Source organism: Chiloscyllium plagiosum, unplaced genomic scaffold (assembly GCF_037043375.1).
Source record: "Chiloscyllium plagiosum isolate Xiang-an unplaced genomic scaffold, Cpla_swu_hap1 HiC_scaffold_1, whole genome shotgun sequence".
Taxonomy (NCBI): domain Eukaryota; kingdom Metazoa; phylum Chordata; class Chondrichthyes; order Orectolobiformes; family Hemiscylliidae; genus Chiloscyllium; species Chiloscyllium plagiosum.
In genome coordinates this window covers 40,229,447-40,255,085 of record NW_028270139.1, presented here as the reverse complement: position 1 = coordinate 40,255,085, position 25,639 = coordinate 40,229,447, and the positions used below count along the sequence as shown (strand labels likewise).

Sequence of the window (25,639 nt, the reverse complement as noted above, 5' to 3'; positions counted from 1 at the left end):
ATCATTTTGATGCAAAAACAAATGGTACATAGTATCTTAGCGATTGCCAGCCAATTTTTATTTCCATCAAAAAATCTGACAATGTTCCAAATTCCACAAGAATGCCTCCTGCTGTTTTCCAACTTCAAAAAAGACACTTAATGATTTGATTGCCCAAAGCATTTTTGCCATCAATCATTCCTGGGAAAATTCATGCACAATCAAAATAAATGCTTGAAACTTCCGATAATAGACAGTCACACCCTGTGAAATTAAACACTAGAGATGAAAATAAGATTTGCTGGCATCTAAACAAATGCATAATTTGAGTGTGGACGTGGAGAGCCAACAGATAACTGAAATAACAATCGAGCTTTGCATCTTAGAACGACAAAGGATGAGTGATGCAATAACTGATTATAGAGTTACTAATTATAACTGCTTCAGATATTACACTGATACGGAACGATAGCAATAGAATCATACTAACATGGTTTGGGTTAAACCACATGCACTTCATTTTGAAGAATATACACATCAGTTTGTACTTGTATCGCATCTTTCATACAGTGAAGCATCCCAGTATTACTTTGTAAAGAAAATGGGCAGGCATAAAATCTTTCCAAATAGGTTAGGACAATCAAATATAGAAATATAAGAAATATATGTTGAGTATGTTTTTACACAGAGGGAGAGACGTGGAGATGCAAAGGAATTTGCAGATTAGTGAACTAAAAAGATATTGTTTATGGCTGCTATACCAATTAGGTCAACAAAGTTAGAACAATTTTCTTCATTAGATTAGCTGTTAGTCAGCCACATGTAACTAGTTTGGAATCCAGATGTGGTTAACTACATTTCCAATTAGAAAATAAAAAAAGCAGACACTGTCATTGGGCACGTGATCTCAACACCATAGTCCTAGTGCATGCAAATGAAATTTAATCTTTTTTGTGTTTGCTGCTAAAATAGTAACAAAGTTTGCAAGTATGTCATGTGGCAGATGGGGTTTAATTTAGATAAATGTAAAGTGTTGCATTTTGGAAAGGCAAATTAGGGCATGACTCACACACTTAATAGTAAGGTCCTGGGGAGTGATGCTAAACAAAGACACTTTGGAGTGCAGGTTCATAGTTCCTTGAAAGTGGAGTCATAGGTAGATAGGATTATAAAGGTGATGTTTGGTATGCTTTCCTTTATTGGTCAGAGCATCGGATTCAGGAGTTGGGAAGTCATTGATTAGTCCACTCTTTGGATATTGTATGTAATTCTGGTCACCCTCCTATCAGGAGCATGTCGTGAAACTTGAAAGGGCTCAGAGAAGGTTTACAAGGATGTTGCCAAGGTTGGAGGGTTTGAGCTGTTCCAGGGAGAGGCTGAATATGCTGAGGGTGTTTTCCCTAGAGCTGAGGGGGAGGCTGAGGGGTGACCTAATAGAGGTTTATAAAATTATGAGGGGCATGAATAGGGTAAACAGACAATGTCTTTTCCCTGGGGTAGGTCAGTCCAGAACTAGAGGGCATAGTTTTAGGGTGAGAGGGGAAAAATTTAAAAGGGACCTCAGGTGCAACTTTTTTCACACACAGGTTGGTGCATGTAAGGAATGAGCTGCCAGAGGAAGTGGTGGAGGCTGGTACAATTACAGCATTTAAAAGGCATCTGGATGGATATATGAATAGAAAAGGTTTAGAGGAATTTGGGGCAAGTGCTGTAAAATGGGACTAGATTAGTTTAAGATATCTGGCCAGTATGGACAAATTGGATTGAAGGGTCTGTTTCCGTGCTGCACATCTCTATATGACTTTGGTTCCTAAGCAAATACACACGTGAAGTTGATTTTGTCTACTGTTACAACTCAGGTCCGTGGAGTGGACAGATTCCTTTCTTTATCTCACTCTGACACTAGCCCCAACAAAACCTGAATTTAACAGGAAGGTGATGTTACTAGTATGAGACTGCATGTGATTCATTATCAGAAACAAATCTGTTAAGGTTTTTTTAAAATTTACAAATAAATGACAAAAATAGCACTCAAGCAAAGGTGCAAAGATTACTAAGAAAAGGTTTTAATATATGCAAATATATCTATCCTTTTTGTAAAAAGACATTATACACACAGAATGCCCAAAATGCTGGCCTGCATCTGAAATCAGTTTTCACACAAAGTATAGGCATTGGAGATTTTTCCTGGATCAGTTATGATGGATGAATTCCTTTCCTGAAAATGGGATTGTAGATTTAGATTTCTCATCCAGGGTAAAGAGGTCTTGCACTGGGTTTCCATCTCTCACAGTTTGATAAGAGCGGTTTGAAAGAGAGGGGTTGAAGGCTGCTATACCTATGGCAGTTCTCTCTCTCTCTCTCTCTATTCAAAACCAATACATTTTTATAACCAAGAAAGTGGGTCACATGACCTCTCAAAGCATTGCAGACTTGTTGAGCTTATTTGAGTAGCTTGCGTTGTTCATAAAGGTAATATTTTTGTTGCTTTAACAGTGTTGTGTGTTCTGGAAGTGTTCTTTTCAAATATTTCAAGATAAATAGATTTATTTATTTTATACATATCTTCAGCCAATGACATTATGCATTATTATAGATAACATATTTTTGGAACATTACAAAATATAGATGCACACGTACAGTGTCGTCCAAGTTTCATGTACATGACTAAAACATAATCCATCTTGTGCTTCCTCATTGTTTTCTATTGGACAATTCAGAGCAAAGACCCAGTAATATGGAGCACTAAGCATTTCAGTAAGCTTTGTTGTTGGCCAGACAACAAAAACTGACAAGTAAAACTTGGCTAGTAAATGGAATGATGGTGAAACAGCCGTGAAGATCTATAAAGGCAAAGTTAGATCCCTGGTGTGTGCTGAGCTCATATTTGAACATGAGAAATATCTGTAGTAGACTGGGTCAGCAGAGGACATAAATCAGCTAATCAGTTTTCCAGGCTGGAAGCAGGGGTAGGGTTTAATCCTGCTCTTATGTCCCCTCCAGGAAAAGTGGAAAATTGAAGAAAAAATAAATTCTAAATGAGAATAATCAAATTGGAACTCAAGCACTGCCAGCAAGGCAACAAAATAGCTAGAAGAAAAAGATACAAAAAGGACACAGTAACATGTAAGTAAGTTCTGAACTGCATTCGACCAGGATATTCCCAAATTAAAAATTCCCTACATTTACTCATGTGGCGAGAATGTCAGTTTCTCATCCCCGTGTAGAGGCAGCGCTTATGTTGATGAGCACAAATATCCATTGAAAAAAAACCCAACTGGAACACTACAAACTGGTGAGAAAAATGGGGATTGACGTCAATAGTGTAATGTCCCATTTTGCGACATGTAAACAACAAAGCTGTGTTCTCAGTAATACTCGTTTTATTGCTTTTACATTCAGCTTATGCCAAGATGAGGCCAACGATCGCTTTAAGTATTGTTGTAATTATGAGGCACTGCTGGCTTTAGAGACTAGCTTACTCTTTCTATTGTGTTGAATTCAGCTGTTAAGTTAATAGTTTCTAGTTACAGACGTACATACCCAATGCCTTTTGTCTGATAATTCTACTACACAGAACTGGGGCAAAAAGTTTGTCTTCACAACCAATGTCAACATCTTAAATGTTAATTACTCAGCAAAGCGTTGAAAATTTGAACTAACATTAGCAATTTTAAAAAATCCAAACTGGATTAACTCTAATTCTGCAAGGTTGCAAATACATTAGTGTTCCCTTCATACTAATGGGTCTTTGCTGGCAATATTACAGTCATTGCTGTAGTTTAAATATCCTGGTACTTAGCAAACTCTCCTTGAATAGTAGTTCGATTCCATGTCTCTGGTTAAAAATGTTAGTGGTGATCAATCTGAAAAATTCCTAATGACACCTTTTGCCATTGCAACATTTTAATCTAGCCACAAAAACAGCGTTAGAACATGCTTTTAACTCGGCTGGCCACTACGGAGGTTTCTTCCGCATTGAGGAAGATCCTGGCAAAATGCACTAAGTCTCAAGCAAGACATATCTAAGTTGCAGCAAGGACAATACTTCAAAACAAAAATGCAAGAAGTGATAATTATCTTGCAGATCAATTGTGTATCCACACTGCTTTTATCCAAGAACCCAGTCTGCAGAGAGCAAGCTAGCTAAGGTCACTAGGATTCACCTGCTGACATGCAACCAGGGCTTCTGTAAACTAACTTACTGGTTCACTCTGTATTCACTGTGGCTTTTTAGACAATACACACGCCTAGAGCAGTCACAAAGCAATGTTCAATCACAATATTAGCACTGAGCTCTGCTGCCTCTGAAACAGAGAATTTGCTATGCCTTGTAACCATTGGTATGAAATAAGATGGCAGGTTTATTTTAATATGGTTTCTACCTGTGTGAGACTAATGAGAGAAAGCAGTAAAGCACTCCCTAATTCTTCTTCTTAGGTAACCCCTGAAGACTGAGGATGTCTTTTATCCACTCTAGGAGTTATGGCCCCAGAGGTGACTAAACAACCCAGAGCTGGATCTGCACTCCAGAAGGTGTTTAAAGAGGTTGGGGGGGGGGGGGGTTAAACAAAACACGAGATCAGCAGCGTGCATAACGAGTGCAGATCAACCTTCCAGTAACAGGCAATCTGAAATACACTGTTTTACAATGTAGGGTGGATTAACTAAATAAATCATGCTGTTCTTCCAATGTTCGCATATGCAGATCTTAACCTATCATGGGAAAATTAACATCTCATTAGTGGCAACAAATGAAGTGTGGGCTGATTTATGGAATCATATATTTAGAATATACGTCTTGCTTTTCAACAGCAAGTGACTTGAAATGAATTTGCCGCCAACCTACATTGCTTCTTCAAACACATTTTACCTCATGAATAGATGGCAAAAGCTGAGTTTTAAATTTCAACTGATAATCGCTTTCATGCTGCTTAATGCCTTACCCTCGAAATACCTCAAACATCATACTACGCAGAGGAAGAAAATTGTATTGTCATTAAAGCAGGAATACTTATATTTGTACAGCATCTGTGATGACCTCTGGATTGACAAAGAGCTTGACAATCAGAATATACTTGAAGTGCAGTAGTCTCAGCTATAATGCAGGAAATGTGGCAGCCAGAGAATCTGAGGTTGGTTGTGGAACAAATATTGGCTAGAACACCAGGCATAACATCTTTCTTGTTTTGTTGCTGACAAGCTTGAAACTCTCCTTTCTTCTTTGTAGTGTTGTTCTCTCTTTGCCATTTTTACACCCTTTCAGACTTTCCCCAGCTTGGTTGCGACCTTCCCAACACCCCTCAACCCAATACTGGGATATGGCTTTCCTGCACATAAAATAATACACAGGTGAACTCAGTAACTAGAATGAAATTGGTCTTGAAAGGAAATTTTGAAAGAATGCCCACAGTTGTATGATCACTAATTTATGACATTTAATCTCGTACTGAAGACAAACCTCATCATTTGGTCCTTGTTGCTTAAGGATCGTTTCGTGGCAGACATACTCTTGCTGACTCCCTAAGTGGATGAATTGACTGGAGTCAACTCACCAGTACCTGAGGGCAACTAGGGATGGTCAATAAATGCTGGCACAGCCCAGTAATGCCCACGCTCCATGAGTGAATAAAAACAAACTCACTCCATCTTTTCAGAAGCCGATTTCTTTCCATCAGAGAGCACTGTTCCCTCTCTTACTGCCAAAATGCAAGTAAAAGGGCACCTTATCATGTTCCACTCTAACTTGACTTAACCCTGAAATAGTGTTAATGGAATAACTAATCAACTTCACAACAGTTTTCAATAAGGGAATGGAACTTAGGGACTTTTTGTATTCTGCTTCTGAAATAACAGACATTCCTTTCATCTTTTAATGCCATTGTAGCAATCTGTGAATCTTGACTTTAATTTCCACTGTGGGTGTTGGAATTTTATCTTCAGCCCTATTACTCTTATCTTCCATGTTTTTTTTATTTACAGCCTGATAGAGTATAACTCTTAATCTTCCTGCTTGATAACATCAGCTTCTGCTTCCACAATCCCTGCATGGCTGTGGCCTGGGAACATCGCTATTTCTTTCACTTCCAAATGCTATCCATCTGGATAGGATTGATTTTCCAACAAGTAATGTGCTTTGAATGAAAAAAGAACATTTAAATGCTTGGTGACTATCATGACAACCATGGAATCCAAGTTTTGCTTTTTGAAACTGGTCGACCAGGCTACAGTGGCCTGGATCCTGTCAAAAACCGGTGGACCTCACCTACCACCCAGGAAAAGAACCTGCAGCAATCTTCCTAAATCTTTTTTCTGCCATTTCCACAGCTGTACCCTTATTGTAGGCCTCCTTTCACATCACATATTGACATCTCAAAAAATTCTCACAGGAAGGTCTGCTCAATGAAGTGCCAATTGGGCAATTAATTGGGCAGACGCTGGGCACCCCCAGTGTTAAGGTAGAAATCTTGTTTGTCAGGCACCACCAGTCAATGGGAGGGTGCACCTTCTTCATTGCTCAGCAGCACCACCAGGGAGGTGGTGGCTACACCTGGCATTACATCCACTCAAGACTGACTCAGATTTTGTTGTTTGTTGATTTTTGTTAATGATTAGAAAATACAATGCTTGAATTTTATCAGTTAACATTTCAATCAATTATTCAGCAGAGAAAAGGTCAACAGTACAATTTTGACAGCTAACCAAACTATTTGAGGGAGTTTTAGTTTTAATTTACCTAACATCTTCCTTGAAAGTAAAATCAATATAAACACCAATGCACCTTCTATAATATCCTTCATTTCAAATCTCACCTCAGGCCTTACAACCCTCTACAATCTTTGGATACTTCCAATTCTGGTCTCTTACTCATTCCTCATTTTAACTGCTGTACCAGTGACATCGATGCCTTTGGTTGCCGAGGTCTCTGCCTCATGAATTTCCTCTCTGAACTGTTCTGTTTCTCCTCCCTTGTTCAAGATGCATTTTAAAACTGCTCTCTTATACCAAGGTTTGGGTCTTCTGATCCAACACTTCCTTTGGTGATGTTTAGTGCAGATGACCGGGTTTTTCCCACCAGCTGGAAAGCCAGCGAAAGCCTTGTTGCTTCCTCACAGTAAGGCCTGCTGAGTGAAGTGCCAATCGAGCAATTATTTGCGCAGTCGCTGGCCATCGCTGGGATTAAAGCAGAGTCCTGCTTGTCAGGCACCACCAGCCACTGGAGGGTGCCATGTCTTCATTGCTCAGCAGCACCACTAGAGATATGGTGGCAACAGCTTACATTACATACATCCAAGACCAAGGATTTCTGATGGACTGAGGCACAGGTGAGTGATACTGGGTGGGGTGTCGCTGGGTAAGCATTGGCACAACAGCAAGGGAGGCTGCTCTCAGCAACTCCTCCTCACCACCAGCAACACCCAGTATTGTCAATACCTGGTCCCTCAATCACATACAGGTCTTTAAATGAGAAACCCTCCTCCTCACAAGGTTGCAAGTAATCCTGAGAGGATTTGTTTTTTTGGAGTTCTGCGATATTAAGAACCTTGCCCAGCACTGGGTGAACACCATTGGAAGGGGGATGAGGACTTCAAGTGGGCATGTTTTGCCTTAACTGACAATGTTGCAGGAAGATCACCCACAAATATTACCAACCTGGACTTAATCAAGGAGGAGGTGGAACTGAGATGGGGTCTCCACCTGTCACCTCCTACCCAATTAAATGACCCCTGCTATAATCTCAGCAGGAGAAAGTGAGGTCTGCAGATGCTGGAGATCGGAGCTGAAAATGTGTTGCTGGAAAAGCGCAGCAGGTCAGGCAGCATCCAAGGAACAGGAGAATCGACGTTTCGGGCTTAAGCCCTTCTTCAGGAATGAGGAAAGTTTGTCAAGCAGGCTAAGATAAAAGGTAGGGAGGAGGGACTTGGGGGAGGGGTGTCGGAAATGTGATAGGTGGAAAGAGGTCAAGGTGAGGGTGATAGGTCAGACTGGGGTGGGGGCGGAGAGGTCAGGAAGAAGATTGCAGGTTAGGAAGGCGGTGCTGAATTCGATGGATTTGACTGAGACAAGGTGGGGGGAGGGGAAATGAGGAAACTGGTGAAATCCGAGTTCATCCCTTGTGGTTGGAGGGTTCCTAGGCGGAAGATGAGGCGCTCTTCCTCCAACCGTCGTGTTGTGGTCTGGCGATGGAGGAGTCCAAAGACCTGCATATCCTTGGTGGAATGGGAGGGGGAGTTGAAGTGTTGAGCCACAGGGTGGTTGGGTTGGTTGGTCCGGGTATCCCAGAGGTGTTCTCTGAAACGCTCCGCAAGTAGGCGGCCTGTCTCCCCAATATAGAGGAGGCCACATCGGGTGCAGAGGATGCAATAGATGATGTGTGTGGAGGTGCAGGTGAATCTGTGGCGGATATGGAAGTTTCCTTTGGGGCCTTGGAGGGAGGTGAGGGGGGAGGTGTGGGCGCAAGTCTTGCACCTCCTGCGGTTGCAGGGGAAGGTGCCGGGAGTGGAGGTTGTGGATCTGACGAGGGAGTCACGGAGGGAGTGGTCTTTACGGAATGCTGATAGGGGAGGGGAGGGAAATATATCCTTGGTGGTGGGGTCCGTTTGGAGGTGGTGGAAATGACGGCGGATGATGCGCTGTACATGGAGATTGGTGGGGTGGTAGGTGAGGACCAGTGGGGTTCTGTCCTGGTGGCGGTTGGAGGGGCGGGGCTCAAGGGCGGAGGAGGGGGAAGTGGAAGAGATGCGGTGGAGGGCATCGTCGACTACGTCGGGGGGGAAATTGCGGTCCTTGAAGAAGGAGGCCATCTGGGTTGTACATTTTTGGAGCTGGTCCTCCTGGGAGCAGATGCGGCGGAGTCGAAAGAATTGGGAGAATGGGATGGCGTTTTTACAGGGGGCAGGGTGGGAGGTGGTGTAGTCCAGGTAGCTGTGGGAGTCAGTCGGTTTGTAGTAGATGTCCGTATTGATTCGGTCGCCTGAGATAGAAATAGAATGGTCGAGGAAGGGGAGGGAGGAATCGGAGACTGTCCAGGTGAATTTGAGGTCGGGGTGGAAGGTGTTGGTGAAGTGGATGAACTGTTCAACCTCATCGTGGGAGCACGAGGCGGCGCCGATACAGTCATCGATGTAGCGGAGGAAAAGGTGGGGGGTGGGGCCAGTGTAGTTGCGAAAGATGGACTGTTCCACATATCCTACGAAGAGGCAGGCATAGCTGGGGCCCATGCGGGTGCCCATGGCTACTCCTTTCGTTTGGAGGAAGTGGGAGGATTGGAAAGAGAAGTTGTTCAGGGTGAGGACCAGTTCAGTCAGTCGAAGGAGGGTGTCAGTGGAAGGGTACTGGTCAGTACGGAAAGGAAGAAGCGGAGGGCTTTGAGTCCTTCGTGATGGGGGATGGAGGTGTACAGGGACTGGATGTGCATGGTGAAAATAAGGCGTTGGGGACCGGGGAAGCGAAAATCATGGAGCAGGTGGAGGGCATGGGTGGTGTCCCGAACGTAGGTGGGGAGTTCTTGGACTAAGGGGGACAGGACGGTGTCAAGGTATGCGGAGCTGAGTTCGGTGGGGCAGGAGCAGGCGGAGACAATGGGTCGGCCGGGGCAGTCAGGTTTGTGGATTTTGGGCAGGAGGTAGAAGCGGGCGGTGCGGGGTTGTGGGACTATGAGGTTGGAGGCGGTGGATAGGAGATCCCCCGAGGTGATGAGGTTATGGATGGTCTGGGAGATGATGGTTTGGTGGTGGGGGGTGGGGTCATGGTCAAGGGGGCAGGAGGAGGAGGTATCTGCGAGCTGGCGTTTGGCCTCAGCGGTGTAAAGGTTGGTGCGCCAAACTACTACCGCACCTCCCTTGTCTGCTGGTTTGATAGTGAGGTTGGGGTTGCAACGGAGGAAGTGGAAGGCTGCGGGTTCCAGCAGGGCATTGTGTGGTTTGGTGCCAAATCTTGCTTGATAGTGCCTTAGAAAGGTTGTCATCTTGAAAGTGCTACACAAATCAAAAGGTATTATATTTTATTGTGAATTGAATAAAATGGATATAAAATACTTAACTTGCACACACGGCAATTTATAAAATAATGCCCGAAAATCTCAATTACCTTGGACGGTCATCCAGAAATTGAACATGTACTTCTGTTAATCTACAGGATATTTTCTGCCATTCTTACCCACTTTACAGGAGGGTGCTCTTAATGAGAACACATACAAAGTATATTAAAGGTAACATTCTTTCAAATAACTTCACGTAATGTTTACAATGATATGAGTGCTTCAGGAATGTTTGCAGAGCTTGGAATGTAACGCTTAAGCTGACCAGACTCAAGTAATGGATGACCTATTAACATATTATCCAACTGAAGACCAAGTTCAATTTACTGAATGGAAATATAAAAGGAAGATCACAGCTATGGCCTGAAACTGCATTTAAAAAAAGCTCAAGCACTTTAACTTGCTAGGCTATAGAAAGTAATATTTTAGCCTTCGATCATAATATCCTCAGAGCATCATGACGCACACCACAGCAGGTGGACGGCAGCTCACCACCACCCTTTGATCCAACTTATCCATGCTGACTAAATTAATCTAGACCCACTTGGGCCATATCCCTCTAAAGGAGAAAGTGAGGTCTGCAGATGCTGGAGATCAAAGTTGAAACTTTATTGCTGGAACAGCACAGCAGGTCAGGCGGCATCCAGGGAACAGGAGAAAGGGCCTGAAGAAGGGCCTGTGCCCGAAACGTCGAATCTCCTGTTCCCTGGATGCTGCCTGACCTGCTGTGCTGTTCCAGCAATAAAGTTTCAACCATATCCCTCTAAACCCCTGCTATTCATGAACCATCCAGATGCCTGTTAAATGCTTCAACTGTCCCAGCTCCACCACTTCCTCTTCCATACAAACACCATCCTCTGCATGAGAAAGTTGCCCCTCAGATTCCCATTAAATCTTTCCCCTCTTACATTAAGCCTATGCCATCTAGTTTTGGCCTCCCATACTCTGGGCAAAAGACCTTGGCTGTTCGTCCTACTCATACCCTCATGATTTTATAAACCTCAATAAGATCACCCCTCAGCCTCCAGAGAAAATAGCCCCAGCCAACTCAGCTTCTCCCTTTGGTTCAAACCCTCCAATCTGAGCAACATCCTTGAAAGTCCTTTCTAAACTCTCTCAAGTTTAACAACATCTTTCCTATAGCAGAGAGACCAGAACTGAACAGAGTATTCTAAAAGTGGCCTCACCATTGTCCTGTACAGCTGCAACATGATGTCCCAACTCCTATACTCAATGCACTGACCAATGAAAGCAAGTGTGCCAAACTCCATCACCCTGTCTACCTGTGACTCCACTTTCAAAAAACAATGCACCTGCACCTGTAGGTCTCTTTGTTCACAACACTCCCTATAACCTTTCTATTAACTGTACAATTCTTGTCTTGATTTGTCTTCCCAAATGCAACACCTCACATTTATATAAATTAAACTCCATTGTGCCACTCTTCAGACCATTGGCCCATCCGATCAAAGTCCCACTGTACTCTTAGATAATTTTCTTCACTGTCCACTACACCACCAATTTTGGTGTCATTTGCAAACTTACTAACCAAATCTCCAACATTTACATTCAAATCATTTATATTAATGACAAAAAGCAGTGGACCAGAACTAACCCCGACAGTACATTATTAGAGCAGGCCTCCAGTCTGAAAAACAACTTTCCACCACCCTGTCTCCAACCTTCAAGTCAATTTTGAATCCAAATAGCTAGCTCCCCCGATCCCATGTGATCTAATCTTGCTAACCAATCTACCACGAGGAACTTTGTCGAATGCTCTGAAGTCCATATAGACGACATCCACCGATCTGCCTTCATCAGTCTTCTTCGTCCTTCTTCAAAAAACTCAATCAAGTTTGTGAGACATGATTTCCCACACACAAAGCCATGCTGACTATTCCTAATCAGTCCTTGTCTTTCCAAAAAGATGTAAATCTTATCACTCAGAATTACCTCCAACAACTTGCCCACCACTCAAGTCAAGCTCACTCGTCTATAGTTCCCTGGTTTTTCCTTACAGTCTTTCTTAAATAATGGCACCACATTTGCAACCCTCCAGTTTTCCAGCACCTCACCTGTGGCTATTAATGACAAATATCTCAGCAAGGAGACCAGCAATCTTTTCCCTAGCTTCCCAAAAAGTTCTGGGGATACACCGGGGATTTATCTACCTTCATGTGTTTTAAGACGTCCAGCACCACCTCTTCTGTAATAATGGACACTTTTCAAGATATCACTATTTACTTCTCCAAATTTTCTTGTTTGCAGGTCCACAGTGAATACTGATGTGAAAGAGTCATTTAGTACTTCCCCCGTTTTCTGAAGTTCCCCACACAGGTGGTCACGCCGATCTTCGAGGAACCCTATTCTCTTCCTACTTACTCTTTTGCCGTTAATGTATTTGTAGAATCTCTTTGGATTTTCCTTAATCCTATTTGCCAAACCTATCTCATGACCCCTTTTGTTTTCCTGATTTCCCTCGAGTATACTCCGACTGTTCATGTACTTCTCTACTCACTTGATCCCAGCTATCTATACCTGACATATGTCTCCTCCTTTTTCATGACCATAGCCTCAATTTCTCCAGTCATCCAACATTCCCGACACCTACAAGCCTTGCCCTTTGCACTAATAGAAAAATGCTGCCTCTGGACTCTCGTTTTCTCATTATTGAATGCTCTTACTTTCTGACCTTTACCTGCAAATAGCCTCTCCCAATCAACATTTGAAAGTTCTTGCCTAATACCATCAAAATTGACCTTACTCCAATTTAGAATTTTAACTTTCAGATCAGGCCTATCCCTTTCTGTAACTATTTTTAAACCAACAGAATTATGATCACTTGCCCCAAAGTACTCCCTGACAGACAACTCAGTCACTTATTTCCCAAGAGAAGGTCGAGTTTTGCTCCACACCCACAAAATGAATATGAAAAGTTTCTTGTAAACACAAATTCCTCTCCATCCAAGCCCTGAAGACTAGAGCCAATCCCAGTCTATGTTGGGAAAGTTAAAATCCCCTACCATTACACTCCTATTATTCTTACAGATTACTGAGATTTCCGTACAAATTTGCTCCTCAATTTCCTGCAGACTAGACTTGGCTATACTCAAACATGTTACCATCCTTTGCCAATCTGACGATGACAATACAAGGCATCCCCTCACCACTGGTACCCTCCAGGTCCCATCGCAGTGAAAACTGGAGTCAAACAAGGCTGTGCTATTACACCAATTTTCTATTCCATTTTTCTTGTTGACATGCTGCTCTTCACTTCCAGCAAATTACCCACAGGAGATAATTTATACTGTCAATGGGAGACTAACTTATTCCACCTTCAATCCTCCAAAACCAAAACCATTCTAACTTTCTCACAGACTTTGTGTACATATGTCACTTGTCTCTATGCTTACTCAAAGTGAATTCCAGATGTTTTGGGACTCCTTCTGAGGTATGTGCCTTCCACTTACCACTTGGAAAACTATGATCCTCTACCAACCAGCTCCTACAGTAAAACATATCACACATTGACCAAGATCAAAGGCAAGCTCCTGAAAAAATGTGCACCATTTTCAGTCCCTTCAGAGCCTCTTGTTGAAGGCAAACATTTCTGATAAAACTCAACATTTCCTCTGCTGGCAGAGAGCTCAGGTACAGTGGAGGCACCGAATTTGAGGATTAGGACTTCAAGCTGAGGACAAAAGTCGTTATTTATCGGGCAGCAGTGATTGTTGTACTCTTATATGCTTTAGAATCTTGTAGTACCTCTAGCAGGCAGCGCAAAGCACTGTAGATCCTCACCATCTGTATTTTTGCAACCTTTTCAAAATTCTGCCGAGAGAGATGGTCCAACAGCAATGTTCACTTCCAACTCAACTTGTCCAGCACTGAGAATCAAATCATCCAAAACCAGTTTTGCTCAGTAGGACGTATACCTGACACCAGCCTCTTGGTCTATCTTGAACTTTTTCACAAGAATGGACTTGCAGGAAGAAAGCATAAGGGCTTGAGGAATCCCCTTCATGCATCTCTAAGAGGTCAATCACAGATGTTTCTAATGTAACTTATAAGTAAAGCCTTAAGCATATACCATGCATCTTGTAAAACAACTTTCTCTCAATTTCCTTAATGCTAAGACTTTTTTGTATCATTCAATACAGCATTTTCCAAAGCTATTTATTCAAATCAATGATCGAGTTCATGTGTGGCAATTAAAAAAAAATGCCATTTTCCAGTAAATCTGGAACAGAAACGTGAAATATTAAACCTTTAGCGGAGCTTCATCAGCAACGAAAAACAGAAAAATAGTTTGACAATTCGGGACTAAATCCTGTGTCGTAGCTCTTCCAACAATGGTCAAATTGATCTAAACAACTGAAATTTCAGCATTCAAAAGAAAAGTTACGTTTAGTCAGACAAACTTTATGTTCAACAGATCTCTTTTGAAATGTTCAGCTACTTTTCTTCTTGTCAGATAATGAAAGGCCTGCAGTGTATTTGCAACATTTATGATTGTATTTATTTTAAAAGATTCTCTCGTTAGCAACCCAAATCCAATCTTTTGTTAAAGCTAAGTGCCTAAATGTGTATATAGTAGAAGGGATACAATGCTACAATTCAGATCACTAATCAACCACAATTTCAAAAGCAATCTTCATCTTCTTGTGCACATAAAGTTAGAAAGACAATCACATTCACGTGCAATAAAAATTCCAAAGATTTGAGAAAATAACACAAAGGTTGAATGTTAAGATTATAAATAAATTACATCAGTTACCTTAACCTTTGACTTCTGACATTACAGAACACTTGGTCATGTTTGCAATCCTCTGGTTAATAGTTCGCAGTTTTACACCCCAAATACAATCAGTAAGGGTTTTAAGCATTTTAAAATATGTGAAGCTTTTCTTGCCCCTCAATAATATATTGTTAATGTACATTACTTCTGGATAATTCTGTCCAAGCACTTGGAACTTGCATGTTCTCTGATCACAAGGTGACAATACAAAAAAAACTGAAAAAAAAATCAAGAGAAAACCCTGCAATTCGGGAAACATTTGTGGGTGTGTAAGAGAATGTGTGTATTTCTGAAAAGACAAAATGGACTAGTTCTCCACAATATCCACCAGAGAAGCCAACATCAGGAGCATCAATCTAGCCAGGTTGAAGAACAAACCAAGTTTCATCTGAATTGATACCCCAACAAAGAGCTAACTTCAAAAAGATCCGCATTCAAATGTCCAATGAAAAAGACAGGGTATTAAACAGCAGACAGGTCAAATAGTTCTTCCTGTCAATCAATAAATGAAAATTGTCAGGAATGTAACTGAGTGCAAACTTAGATTTCTAACCAACATTTTAATTTTACTGTGGCTAATGAAGCACCCAGTTCATTGATTACAAGCAGCTAAAAAATTAAACTGCAAAGGTTGTTTACATTTTCCCACCATTCTCACATAATATACACTTCTACGTTACAACAATCAGTGAGATGGTCCAAAATGGCATAAAGATCCATGCTCTTCCTTCTTTTTACACTCCTCGGTCTCTTAAAATTCAACTTGTCATTTCCTGTATTATTCCCTCTTTGACTCATGATCTGGCCTCCTCCAGGCCTGGTGCAGTGGGTTGCCAGCATGGACCAGGGGCTGGTGCCGAATGTGGTGTGGCAGCGCCAGTGCGGTCCACTGTAGTTAATTATTTTGTGTCATGCTGGACATTTTATTTCCATATTGTCTAAAATCTTGTAACAAACGAAACTGCACCTAGGTACTTTTATACCTAAATCGGCGTAGTAATTGACGACATAAAAACTTTTCACTATATTCTTTGAGTATATGTGACAAAGGATATTGTATTCTTCTTTATTCTATCCTGGACCATCTACCTGGATAAAAGGTCAAAGTCAATCAACTATAAAATTACAATCACATCATTAAAAAAGTACAACTGGCAGACCTCCTGATCAACAGCTTCAATCCCTCATTTTTTCCACTTGCCTGAAATCCCACTAAAAAGCAGTCACTCCCGAAACACTAACTCTCTTCTCGCCACAGACGCTGCCATATTTGCTGAAATTTTCTCGCAATTTCTGTTTCAAATTTTCAGCATTCACAGTTCTTTCGTTTTTTTTTGTCGAGATAAAAGGTCACGAATCATATCTGGCTTCAGAGTACATCATTTAGGAGCAAGTTACTGCAGATGCTGGAATTGATATCGAAAACAAAAAAGATGCTGGAAATCACAGGTCAGGCAGCATCGATGGAAAGAGAGCAAGATAATGTATCAAGAAAAATCATCTAGACTTGAAACGTTAGTGTGCTCTCTCTCCAGGGACACTGCTTGACTCGCTGTGATTTTCATCACATTTTGTTTTCAGTTCAGAGTACACCATTTTATTTGCAGCATCAGTGGGCACACAATTCCAGTTGGAGTTGCTGCTCACAGTCAGAAAAAGGAATTATGCTGATACTCAACAGGAATCAAACCAGTTCTGACTTGGTAAGTTTTCTTTGACCACCAGAACTAGGGTCTGTAAAAACACAACCTAAGAATTGTGTTGTACTGCCCACTCATTTAAAAGGAAATCTTACATTACACTAACACCTTATTCCATAAAGTGGTAATGAAAATTCCTACTGTGTGTGTGGCAAATATTATAAACTCATTTTTTGTTCAAAACGTAGGGAGGATTATTTTTCCTGGCTATTCCACTCTTTATTTCACTTCTTCTGGCATGGACTGAAAAGGTTAAACTGTATCCGTCTGTGACATAATGTTTGTGAGACTTTTCTTTCCTTCTTCTACACAAGTTCTTCCTGACTTTTGCCAGCAATCCCATCCACTCTATTTCCAAGATCACCAAACTTAAGCTTTAAACACTGTTTCTCCTTTGCAAGGGAGACAGATAAAAAGGCTGGTCCATTCTGAAGGAGGGTCACTGGTCCCGAAACACTAACTCTCTTCTCGCCACAGATGCTGCCATATTTGCTGAGATTTTCTCGCAATTTCTGTTTCAAATTTTCAGCACTCGCAGTTCTTTCAGTTTTTTTTGTCTAGATAAAAAGGCTTCATTACCTACAAAGATGCTGTCACAAATGCTGAATTTTACAAAACTTATTTTTAAAACATTTAACTCAAAGTGGAAGTTAAAGTTCTGGATAAACATTTCAGCATGAAGGCATGCCCACGTGATCTGGCTGCTACTGAGGGAGAAACTCAAAGCAAAATTCATGGAGGCTAGGCTTCATTTTTAAATTTTCACAATACCTCTAGCAAAAGGACAACTATTGTTTGAGATTCAGTAAGAAAGTAACAGGGTAATTGCTTTTGTGTTCCCAACTAATCAATCAGGATGCTGGTGAGAGCTTAGTGTTCGAAAGGGAATAGAACTGACACGATCGTGAAAATTTACAAATCACAGCTTAACCAAGGTGCCCCTCGATGGTGGCAAATGTATCTGGGAAAACGTAAGCCGAGTAAAGCTATTATTGAGTATGCTGGAAGAACTTTCAACCTCGACTGGAGAGGAGGGAGTGACTATTTGCATAATGTTACATATCAGCAAAAGCATAGTGAACATGTTTTGTAAGACATATTTTTCTCATAAGGTAATGAATCTGTGGAATTCTTCACCACTCAGAACTATTGATGCTGGGTGATTGAGAATATTCAAGGCCAAGACAGTCTTTAATTCAGTAAGAAAATCAAGGTTTATGGGCAAAAGGCAAAAAGATGGAGTCAAGGATTATCAATCAGTCATAATCGCACTGAATGGAGTAAACTCCCTGGACCGAATGCACTACTTCTGCTCCAATATCTGATGGTCTTATGCTTTGGCTGAGTTAGTTAGTTAGTTGGTTAATGTGAGGGAGTCTTTAATTTGATGTATTAGGTTTATGTTAATTAATTTTAACTTTTTATTTTACTTTTATTTGTTTATTACAAAACAAGTTTAAAACATGCATTTCAGTTCTGTCACTGGAAAAAATTCATCTCTTTCTAAAATTTATTGCTCTCCACAGGGATCTCACAGCAAGATTAATGTTGGGACAGGACTATATTGGAATGTTTGAGATACTGAAAAGCAATATCTTGACTCTCACGGGAATGCATGGAAAAGTGGAAGTATTGTTAAAACCCCAGCACATGATAACCATAGCTATGTAAATGAAATATGGGACATAAAATTCCTATTTATGATGGAGGTGTTGATAATTCCGAAATGACACTTTTCTGATTGCCTCAATGGTTATTGTTGTCCTCCATGTTTCTCATGAACAAAATCTTATCCTCAGGCTCTAAATGGTTTCTTTTTCATCAAGTTCAGATCATATTACATTTGATACCAGAGCCTGAAAAGAGGAAAATATTAAAGAGTTGCGTGTTTGAAACTCATACGGGAATGAAATGATACAACAGAATTGCACCAGTTAAGATCGAAGTCTGAACCCCACACTGACACAAGAAGATCCATACTTGTTCAACATTATTAATTGTCATAAGTGCAGCAGCTTTTGTAGTCTCCATTCTGCCCCACAGCATAATGTATTCACAAAACTTGCTAATTCACTGTAGTCTCTAGAGTAAAAGATATAATACCAAAAAGAATTTACACAGGCATGTTTCTGACAAAGACTTGGATTTGATCAGTACTATTTAATTGGATGAGACATTGCTAAAGCACATTTTGCAAGACTGAAAAAGTGTATGAAGTATTCAGTTACTACAGAAAATAAGGGGAAGGCATGATACATTCAATGTAATTACAAACTGAAAAACCTTTGATTTTGCAATTTAAATAAGCACGAAAGGCCGTTATTCCTCATTTTAAAAAAACATGCTTATTCACGTAATGCTTTCTGCTAACCTTTGTTATAAAAGCAAAATTTTGATGAACTGTCCGATCACATTATGATTTTCTAATATCCTGCTGTAACCTCCTTAATAAAAGGTAATGGTTACTTCCCTTACAGATTATAGATTAATAGCTGATAGTCTCTAGCTTTCTGTCTGACTCTCTCTGCCCCCTACAACACCCCTATCTTTCATGATTAGCAGTGTTACATGGGCTATTATCTAATCAGCTGGGACTCTTCCAAAGTAAGGGATTTTGGAAGATTAACAGCAATGCATCTACTTTCTCTGCAGCTACTTCTTCTGTGACCCTAGAACGCAGACCATCAGAGCTTGGGAGTTTGCATGTCTTTAGATCCAACAGCTTTCCCAGCATATTTCCCCTGGTGATGTTCATTGTTTTAAGTTCTTCCTCTCGATTTTCAAGTATCTTTGGGAAGTTCTGCTCGTCTTCTACAGAGAAGATGGACACAAAATTCCCATTCAATGCATCCACTGATTTCTTGATTTCCACAACTAACTGCCTAGACACTCTCTCCAGAGAAGCAACACTTGCTTTACTGTTTTCTTACCTAACAGCTTACAGGAACATTCCCAAGGATGATGCAAAAAGGAGACTTCTCTCCAAAAAAGGTTACTGTTGCAAAAAAACCCATGTACAGTGATTACAGTTTTCAGTATTTCAATTCACGCAATCTATGTCCCCATCTGCAATATGAGATATTTTGTGGTGACGTACCCATTTAGTTATCAACTTGAAAGGGCGTCAATGATATTCTATCCGACATCAGTTACAGTCAATGATTTCAATACAGTACAATCTGAGATGTATAATAGCCTATCCAGCCCACAGCATTAATTCTGTAACAAAACAAAATCACCAGACTATTAATTGCAAATGCCTTTCAAATTATCCTGCAAATTCCAACACAGTTTCTGCGTCCATAATGTACACATCAGCATTCAACTAATGACAGTATTGAGAGGTGAACTGGAATAGAAGACACAGCAGGTGATGCCAGTTGTGTTCTGAAACATCCTGCAACCAAGAGGAATAGATTTAACTGAAAAAATTCTATTGGGCTGTAACAGCGTTTGGTATTCACAGAAAATAAATTTTGAACAAATTGGCTGGTAAAATTAAATCTGCTCCTTAGTGACCAATTTAAGTCCACTTCTTTTAAGCACAAAAGTTTATTGCATGGCACTTCTCATCTTCACCCCATCAACACATCATTAAAAGACAGATCCTGTTATAACAGTGCCTTATTCCCATCTCACTCAGAATCAAGGTGGCTGCATTCTAATACACTTGGCCATTTGGACCCCTTTCCTCTTTTACTCATTTTATTTTCAGTGATCACTCTCCTTTTTTTTGTTTCACATTTCTCTACCAGCCAAGAGAACTGAAAATAAAGTGGTCTTTTGAACAATTCACATCGTGGTTTTCTAGCTGATGTTTTTTGCAATGCAAGGACTTCACTGTCTAAATTACAGTGGTGCTGCAAAAGCACAGATCAGGCAGCATCTGAGGTTTTTGCCCGAAACGTCGATTTGCCTGCTCCCCGGATGCTGCCTGATCTGCTGTGCTTTTCCAGCACCACTCTAATCTAGACGCTGGTTACCAGCATCTGCAGTCCTCACTTTTGCCTAAGGACTTCACTGTAGCAGGTTTTGAAAATCTGTGAAAGATGAAAGGTAAGAATCACAGGTCAATGGAGTTAAGGTGCAAAACAGTCATGATTTAATGCAATAAAAAAAATTTGCATTTTCATAGTGCCTTTCATGAGCATTAGATATCCCAAAGCACCATCAACTAATGAAGTACTTTGAAGTCGAATCACTAATGTTGGAGACAAGGTGGCTGGAGACAAAGTGACCAACTTGTACACAGCAAACTCCCAATAACAGCATGTGATACAGATCACATAATATTTTGTGATGGCAATTAAAATGACATTTTGACCTGCACACTAAGGATAACTTGCTCAATCTTCTTCAAAATAGTGCTGTGGGGATCTATGTTCACTGGAGAGGGCACATGGAACCTCAGTTTAACATCTCATCTGAAAGACAGAATGGCACAACATGCTTCAGGGCCTAAATGCCCTATTCCGTTTATTCCTATGTAAGATTCCAGATTGGATGGGTTGCCTGAGGCACGACAATTGACATTGGCATGTCTGTGTGAAAGCAAGTGGGGACAGCTCCTCCAAAGCTTCTGTATTCAATTGTCAGCCTGTCAAACACGGTGAAATGATGGCTATGATTTCCAAATGGTTGACTGAACTACCAACACACCATTTCATGGATCACAAACAATGACATGTGGGTGAGATGCAGGACAACTCTCAACTCCTATTGGACCATGTACAGGGTCAATTGTAGCGTGAAAGAAGAAAGGAACAAAAATTGGCATTTTACCTTTTCAAAAATAATCCTCCTGGGGGAGGGGGAGGGGGTGATTAAAAGTGCTATTGCTCATTGTAAGTAATCACGATTTTGTTTGCTGAATTGATACTGTGTCGAGTTTCTGATTGATCATACTATTTACAGCAGCAGTTCCTGTGTTTAACTTCACCTACACCCTGAGGCAAGGCTATTTAAACAAGGACTTCCTGCAACCAGGCACGGTGAATTTGCCAACATATCTCGCAAACAGTCAGTTTCAATGCACGTCTTGGAAACTTATGACCAAAAGGTTAGAAACACACTGTTGTACATTTGTTGCGACACATTGAGCGTGACAATTTGCACATGGTCTTTTTAGGCTTTTTTCTTCAAAGCAAAATGCCCCGCTTTCAGCTAATTTAAATAAGCCACTGTAATACCAACTAGACAAGAATGTAATATGGTAATAAGATGATTTCAAGAAGCTATTATCCATAAAACAATCATATTGAGGCCACATGGCTGGGAAGAAGTAAAGGAACAGGCTGTGAGAAACAGTTTCACCTCAAGGAGGAAAGGACACTCACAATGATGCAAGTTGCAATAGTCTCCACCAGCCTATTAGAGGGTCGCAATGGCGGTGAGTTAGGATCAACTGGCTGCTGCTGCTCAGGAGCCAACAGAAACAGAGAAATAAGATCAAACTGGAGAAAACATGGAGGGGTAAAACAATCTTAATTCATTTTCTCAAGTGGAGGTGTCAGTGTTGGACTGAGGTGGACAAAATTAAAAATCATACAACACCAGATTACAGTCCAACGGTTTATTTGACAGTGCCCTACTAGCTACCGGATGAAGCTGCAGCGTTCTGAAAGCTTGTACTTTCGAATAAACTGTTGCACTATAACCTGGTGTAGTGTTATTTTTAACTTCATTTTTTGAGTTACTAATCAATCACTGGTGCCATTGCAACTATTGGTCATCAAATCTGGTCACTCTTCTACACTGTTTGATAAGTTTTCATTTTGCTGTTTCTCTAAGTCTCTCTCCTCTGTTGCTTCTTTTTAATGATCGTCTTCTCACCCTTAATTCCTTTCGCTTCCGTTTGTCTGTTTCTGATTTATTTTTTTTATTTCAGATGGAAGTCAGTGGATATGCCGCCTGTATAAGGAATTTCAATAGCGACAGTCTATAGTTAGGGCGGACATGGGAACAAATATGTAGCCAGCCAGCCAACCCGCCCCAAACAGGTCTGGCAGCATCCGAGAGAAATCAAGAGTTAACATTTTGGGTTCAGTGACTCTTCTTCTGAAACGTTAACTTTGATTTCTCTCCAGATAATGCTCCCAGACTTCCTCAAATTTTCCAGCAATTTCTGTTTTTGTTTCAGATTTTCAGAATCTACAATTCTTTTACTCCCTGCCTACAATCACTCCTGCTTTCTTTTGCTCACACTGGGTCACCTCTCTCCTCATTGTCCACTTTCTCAATTTCATTGCAACAGTTGAACATCAAACAGATCACTCTCAGTCTTCTCCTCCTTATTCACCTGGTGCCTGACATGCCAACTACTTCAAACCTTGTTCAGTTATATAAGCAGGGAAATGTTAAGTCAAACTGATCAAAATGCAGATTTTCTTTTGTTACAATGGAGGCAAGACCAGCTAGAAGTTTTCAGAATAACCTGAATTAGTTTTATACACTGTGAATTCAGAGCTTCGTTGGTGTGCTTAATCTTCTGACCCCAGTCCTTATAACAACCCTCAATCACCCTCAAGACATGGGTCTTCAAATTTACTCTTATTCAGAGGAATCTCTTTAATCTGCAGTCTTCCTTCTTGGATTGTTTTGTTTTCACTCTATCTGCAACAAATCACTCATAGCAATCATTTCAACTTTAATGTCACTGCCTTTACATCAATACTTTCTGTACGTTATGAAAGTAGTCACTTTTTCAAGATTTAAACAAATCCATGATTAGCAGTGCATTTATCAGTATGACCTCTCCACTGTATATGCTGTTGCTGCTATCATATGCTTTTAAGGTCAGCTTTTGATTACCTTGACACAGCCTGGCATTGTATATTATTTAATAAACTCATATGGCCTTTTACTAAAACGTCCAAGATGGCTGCTCTTCAGTTGTCTCTCAAACTGCTCAATCAATGCTGGATTTAATGGTTTTCCCCATAAACACAAGAGTACCGAACCATTCGGTCTCATTTCTGTCATGGTTCACCTGAATTTCAATTCCCTCCCTCCATTCAATCAATCCAATATAGTCTTCCGCAAATTATTCCATTTGCCTTCAACATCCTCCACAGGAGAATCTGTAAATACACAAAAGTTCCTCCATGTAAAGGATGAATCACCAAATCTCAATTTTCAAGTCTTTCAATAGAATAATCAAGTTCCCATTCCGTCCAATCTTTTCATAGATCGATATTCTTAATTGTCTTTTTAATGTGCAGGGTTTCATCTTTATTCTTCCTTCAGAGATCCTTGCCCTCAAATTCCTTTGTCATTAAAGGGTACTTCCATATCCCTTAGTGAAACAAATAGCTCAAATGCAACTTTTCTTTTGTGCCAAGCACTTATATTTACTTCAAACAAGCATTTCAATTACTTAATCAGAAACAACATCCTTTCTCCCAGAGCACTCCAAACCCTGCATCCCTCTCCCATTTCTAAACAGGGTACAAGCCAATGTTGCTCATCTAGCATCAAACTAATCTCTCTTCCACTCCTCATTCTTATCTATTTCAATGCAAAAACCTTCTCTATCACACAGTAATTTTCACAGAGCCTCTTTGGTTTATGTGTAAATCTGGATTTGCAAAGCGTCCCTGGTGAACATACAGCAGCAAAGCTGAAGTGGTTCTAAGAAAATTCCTGACCCAAAACTCATTGTGCGCTGACAGCCTAAAGTCTTTTCCTCCTTGAACTGTTTAACTTCTCAAATCCTTCAGTTTTCTTCTTCTTCTGTAACCTTCAGGCTTTTATCGAATACCAAACTATCACATGATTTATAAACAGAAATTGCTGAAGAGACCCAGCAGGTCTGGCAGCATCTGTGTAGAGAAGACAGCATCAACATTTTAATGCCAAATATCCTTCTTTGGAACAGTTGACTCTGCTTTCTCTCCACAGATGCTGCCAGATCAGCTGAGTTTCATGAGAAATTCCTGTTTTTGTTTCAGATTTCCAGCACCTGCTATCCTTTGTCTTATCTCGTTGCTTTTAATACCATTCAGCCTTTGTGCTGTCCTTCAGGAGGGCTTTGGCATTCCAAAAGGTTTCTCAATCTTTTTCAATATGTGAGGCCATAGGAACCACTTCACACAAACTTCACACACTTGCTGAATCTAAAAAAATGTTTTTACGCCTTAAAACAAAACCACAAATATTTAGATGGAAGGTATGTATATCGTGGATATGGAACGATGAGAGGAGCAAAGGGCATACCCAGTGTTTTGACAATTGAATCTGCAAGGGAAAGTTTGCTCACCCACGAATGCGGAGTCTTGGGCCAGGGCAGATACCCTGCAAACTATTTACCTGCAGCTAGAATTTGGGTTAGATTCAATTTAACTAGCTTTTCAACTCCGGTTCATGGGGTTCGGCAGGTATGTGTGCGACTTTATGTCTGGTCAGGCGCTATCAACCTTCACCAACCCCAACACTGCTCACATAACGGTCCCTGTTATCCTGGGAATTTCGCCGAATGGGCTCTTATAAGACCTCAATGAAAATACTGCCAATTGAGAACTGACATGTAGTGTTGTTTTGGGCCTTGGGAGAAGTCCCAAATCTTCAGCAAGGAAAGAGAATTAGCAGGTTTAATAATTGAACAGAATTTAAAAATATGTATGCATGTGGTCCTTTAAAGCCTTTAATTTAAACATTAGAGGAGTAAAGTGCCCCCCAACCTAGGGGACAGTGTTATTTATATACTTTAGTAGATTCTAGCATACGACATTCTAGCATACGACATGCTAGCATGCCTGTCCCTGGGAGTTTGTCTGAGATCAACCTTAATGTATCTGTTCTCGGCACTTAACCAACTAGAATTTCAACACCACTCCCTTTAATTACAACTGTTTATAATTAATTAGAATAATAAAGATATGGACTAGCAAAGACTGATCATGCTAAAATTACTGCAAATCATTATTCTCTGTGAACTACCTTTATGTAACTCAGATGCAACCAGTGACTCTATTGTTTAACACACGTTAAATTTCATGATTTACACAACTACTGTTTAGGGTAAACATTCATAAAAACGACAGGGATAAAGTGCCAGCATGAATTCACTGGGGATCTACGCCATTACATTTTGTTGCAAAAGTTACTTTGTTGAACAATGTCCAT

The 25,639-nt window shown here is 40.7% G+C and overlaps 1 protein-coding gene across 5 annotated transcripts in view; it reads right to left on the bottom strand.

Annotated features, from left to right (window-relative positions):
• shroom3 (shroom family member 3) overlaps nucleotides 1-25,639 on the bottom strand; it is a 432,635-nt gene that overhangs the window by 114,131 nt on the left and 292,865 nt on the right. The window lies entirely within an intron of this gene.